The 5318-nt window shown below is 37.6% G+C and overlaps 1 non-coding gene across 1 annotated transcript; it reads left to right on the top strand.

The window, feature by feature from the left end:
• The first annotated feature begins 3921 nt into the window (after positions 1–3921).
• Positions 3922–4028, top strand: LOC112533741. Its single transcript, XR_003078075.2, has one exon. It is a non-coding gene; the product is annotated as a small nucleolar RNA R71 (small nucleolar RNA).
• Positions 4029–5318: the final 1290 nt, after the last annotated feature.

Below are 5318 nucleotides of genomic sequence, written 5' to 3'. Positions count from 1 at the left end.
TCCATGCCTCTAGGCCACAACAAACAGCATTCAACACATCTCAAAAGAAACTCAATCGTAAGTCAAGTTTTAAATTATTAACATAGAATGGAGATAATATCAATGCATAAATAACTTAAAAAAATAACTCAATAACAAACATCAAAAACCAATGCCTCACAGGGATCACTCAAGTAACTCAAAATGTGTATAAGGTGAGAAACAAATCTCTCAAAGCAAATGCACAAAACCCGCTTACCATAAGCTTACTTATAAATCCTATCTTCACTACTGCGAACAAATGAATACCAAAATCGAAGGGTCTTTACCAAGGTTGTAATGGGGCTAAGGTAGAGGTATGGAGATTTGGGAAAGAAGTGTGAAAATGGTGGAAATTCTTACAATAAACAACAATGTATGTTTAAAGGATTAAATGCCCAAAAATATTCACTAAAATCCTCAATTTGTAGAATAACGCTCGAAAATACTATCAATCCAATAAAGAGAATAAGAAATAAAGAATTTTGTTATTTTTAACAAAAACTAAACTAGTAGCTTATAAGAGACTTAGTGAATTGAAGGGAGCAAAGAGCAAATGGCAAAAGTATAGTAAATGGATTTAGCAAATGGCAGTTTATAAGAGACTTATAAGTAAAGAGCAAAAATATAGTTTGGATTGAAGGGAGAATCTAAAATATCTAAAGGATTTAGTGAATTCACCAACATAGCAAATGGCATTTTAATCCCCAAATAAGAGAGAGCAAATCACAAAAATTCCAGCATAAAGGTAAAAGAAAGATAAAATGAAAAGGCTAAGATGTAAAGTGTGAAATGGTATAAAATGAAGAAAAAGGTAAATGTTCAAACATGACTAACTAATGGAAACACAAAGGGTAGGCTTTTGGCCAAGTGTGGTGGATCCTAAGTTGCCCCAAATCATCTCATGGTATTCACAAATTCATATAACCTCAACAAGCATTATAGAGCAAGTTCTAGAAGCAATACCAATTACAATGCACACTCAAGCAAGAAATATAAAGAGCATATGTATAATGAATGCTCAACTAGCTCAAAATCTCATATTTGAAGTGTAGCATTAGTTGCAATTGGTTCTCAACATCATTAATTGAAACATCACTTAAGAAACACATGCATATGACATAATCAACCTTCTAATTTAAAATTCGAAAACTCTAGAAACAATTAAGTAACAGTGATTTAACCCGGCGGAGTTGATGTATTAAACACTATTAATTGTTTTCCAAGGACAATGAACAACAAAGAAAAGTAACTGCAATTCTATAAATCAAATCGTCAATCAGCTCAAAAATAGCATAACTCAAGTGCATGAAAACATAGTATCCTAACATCCTAACACATCCAAAAGTCACAAGAAAGAGAAAAGAGCATACGGTTTGACCCATTCCAAACTTTAAAACACACTGTCCTTAGTTAAAATGAAGTGGGTACCCCGCATGGGATGTACAAGTAAGAGAAACTGAAGTAATAAAATCCGAGTACATAACATGTATGAAAAATAAAGTAAGTAAATGCATAAAATGAAAGAAAATCTAGTGGAGACTACCCTGATCATCCGCCGAGGCTGGTGGAGTGAAAATCGGTGCGTCCTCTACAAGAGCTGAAATTGGAAAATACATAAATAACAGAAATTGAAAATGAAAATTAAATGAATTATGAAAACTAAAACTAAGAAAATGTTCAAAAACCAAAGTTCAAAGTGTCAAAAACACAAAATAAAAGTTGGGGTGCGTCCCAACTGCGCTTCTTTTTCCCCCAAGTCATTTAGCTGGACTCGTTGACCACTCTTCGCATGTGCGGTTTAACTTGTATTGCGATCTAATTGCCAGGTTATTGATGTCGTCCATAAGAATCTTGGATGAGCAATAACTACGGCTGATCCTTGGAACGTCAGCAATCCTCTAAGCAAATGCTTTTTGGTACTGCCTCAGAGAGGGCATTGTCATCCCCCTCAACTCGAATGTCAAGTCAGCAGCTAGAATGACAGACAACCTGTTATCCTCATCTAGATATGCATAGTTGAGATATTGTGGAAGCTCTTTCAAGTCGAGGACTGGTGGTTCCTCAAGCGATGGCCTCAACTTCTGCACACCTACCCTATCAATCATAACAAACTTATCAATATTATTACTTGGCTCGTTTGCTAACAGAAACTCAAGCTGCTCCAACACTTCCTCATTTGACAGCTCATACTCATCTTCCATTAGCAAAGTAACTTGTAGAGGGTCTTCAACTAATATTTTCTGCAACTGTATCTTAATAGCATCATCAAGTACATTAATAGCATAGATAGCATCATCATGATCTAAAGACTATCTTATAGAATTATTCAAGTCAAACGTGATAGTCTCATCCCCTACCCTAAGTTTTAGCTTTTCATCACAAACATCTATGATTGCCTTAGATGTTGCAAGGAAAGGTCTACCTAGAATCAAAGGTACACTACTCTCATCGTCTATGTCTAAGATCACAAAATCAACAGGAAATTTAAATTTATTTACTTTGCCAAGCACATTCTCTACAATACCTCTAGGATACTTAACAGACCTATCAGCTAACTGTATGCTCATCCTAGTGGGTTTAGTCTCTCTCGGCCCCAATTTCGCAACCAGGCTATATGGCATTATATTAATGCTAGCTCTTAAATCAGCTAAAGCATCATTAATAGTTAAGTTAACGATCACACAAGGAATAGTAAAACTCTTGGATCATGTTCCTTTTCTGGTAACTTGTTCTGGAAAATTACCGAACATTCCTCATTTAGTGTCACGCATGCCAAGTCCTCGAACTTCCTTTTGTTACTAAGAATCTCCTTTAAGAACTTCGCATACCTAAGCATTTGCGAAATAGCTTCAACAAAAGGTAAGTTTATGTGTAGCTATTTAAATATATCCAAAAACTTACCAAACTGCTGCTCGACTTGCGCCTGCTTCAACCTAGTAGGGTACGAAATTTTAGGCTGGTATTCTCTCAGTGGAATCTCCTTTGCCACTTCCTTCTCTAGTTCCTTCGCCTTGGTAGCTTCAACTTCCCTCCTTGAATCTACCTGTACATTCACCATCATTATTAGAAATAGGAGAAGAACCATGAATATACTTACCTAACTGCAACGTGATTGCATTCACATGCTCTCTCGTGTTGGACTCTATATTGCTAGCCAAAGTCCCTGGCTACCTCTCAGCCAGCATCTTAGAAATCTGGCCTATTTGATTCTCCAAATTCTGTATGGGAGCCTGCTAATTTCTAAGAGCTATGTCTGTCTACTGAAACCTGTTCTCTAAAGTGGACATGAACTTCATCATCAACTCCTCTAAATTGGGCTTCTTCTCCTAATTTTGAGGTAGTTGAGGAAGAACAGTCTGTTATTGGGTTTACTACTGGTGCAACCGCTGAAATCCTAGTGGACCTTGGGTATTGTTATTTCGCCACCCGAAGTTGGGATGGTTTCTCCTCCCTGGGTTGTATGTGTTGTTGTACGGGTTATTCTACTGCTTGGGTACATTTCCCATATAATCAACCTATTCATGGTTAGCAGAAGAAGAAGATGAAGAAGCAAACATATCTCCCGCATTACAGTTTGCACTGTAGTGCGGGCCACTATAAAACTCGCAGCCAATTTGTGCTGCATGGACTGGCATCTAGAGCTGGTCTATCTTCTTAGCTAAAAGCTCCACCTGAGCTGCCAAGACTAATGTAGAATCTACCCGGTTTACCACTCCTTGCAGTCCTAGTCTACTCCTAGAAGACTACCACTTATATGTGTTCATGGCCATCTCCTCAATTAAATTCTAGGCATGCTCTAGCGTCTTACTGTTGATGGACCCACCTGCAGCTACATCTACCATCTGCCTCGTGGCTTAGTTCAAGCCACTATAAAAAGTCTGCACTTGCATCCATAATGGCAAACCATGGTGTGGGCAATATCTTAGCAAGTCCTTGTATTTCTCCTATGCATCATACATGCTCTCATCATCAAATTGCACAAAAGAAGAAATATCATTACGCATCTTTGCAGTCTTAGCAGGAGGAAAGTACTTTAAAGAAATTTCTAAGCCAAAGAACTCTAGGCGGTGATAGTGTTAGCTAGTAGGGATTGTAGCCATCTCTTTGCTCTATTTCTCAAGGAAAATGGAAATAGCCTAAGCCGAATGGCATCATCGGTAGTCCCATTTATCTTGAAGGTATCACAAATCTCCAAGAAATTCATGATATGGGCATTAGGATCTTCACTAGGCAAGCCCCAAACTGTACACTCTATTGCACCATCTGAATGACATTTGGCTTAATTTAAAAATTATTTGCTGCAACAGGTGGCCTCAATATACTAGTATGCGTCCCCTCCAAGGAAGGTCTAGCAAACTCATACATCGTCCTGTTCAGCGACGTTGTTACCGTCTCCCATGTCTATTGGTGTATGGACAGGAATCTGCTCCTCCTCCTCCACGTCTAATCGCTTCCTCTACTGCTTGAGGGATCGCTCTAGTTCGGGCAGAGGGTCTACTCGTGCAGGATTAAAACTCCTAGTCATAAACTACTTGAAATGAACAAGTCAGCAACAAACCAAACAAATAAATGAATGAAAAGTAAATGACAGAAACATAAAAGAAATATGGCTAAAGTAACAAATAGCAAATTTTACTCTAGTTTTTAAACAAAGATTCCCTGGCCACGGCACCAAAACTTTGACGCGCATATGCTTATGCAACTATAACTAAGGCGGTGAACCTATCAATGCAACCTAGCACAACAGCAAGTATTAAAAATATCGTATCTCTCAAGAAAGTGAAATCCTAGACTTACTACTTCGTTCCCTGTTATTTAGCCTAAAATTAATAACGGAAAACTAAATTCTAAGTGTAATGCAAGAATGAATGAGCATAGAGACTAATCAAAACAAGAAAGCAAACCCAAAGAGGACCTAGACTAGTTGGCTATTAATGGTTGTTATCTATGCAGCTACAATCTAAGGCAGTGTACCTATCGATGCAGTCTAGCACTAATGGCGAGTATCAAGGTCGTATTCCTTGGGAAACTGAAAGCCCAGAGTTACTCCTTTATTCTTTTTTATATTAACCTAAAATGAATGATGAATAATTTCTAAACAAACTAATAGCTACTAGCTAAGTTCTAAAGGAGATGCAGGAATGAATGGATAAATGAAATAACCAAGACAAGAAAGCAAACCCAAAGGAAACCTAAACTAGTTGGCAATCAAATAAAAGATAAGGATTGATGAGTCTAATTATGCTACCATGGACGAATTCTTAATTGAATTTGGTTTCTCTCTCGAGATAACCAAA

This window comes from Ricinus communis, chromosome 6 (genome assembly GCF_019578655.1).
Source record: "Ricinus communis isolate WT05 ecotype wild-type chromosome 6, ASM1957865v1, whole genome shotgun sequence".
In the NCBI taxonomy this organism is placed as follows: Eukaryota; Viridiplantae; Streptophyta; class Magnoliopsida; order Malpighiales; family Euphorbiaceae; genus Ricinus; species Ricinus communis.
Note: the sequence above shows the minus strand (reverse complement) of the source record. Positions and strands in the feature narration are given on the sequence as shown.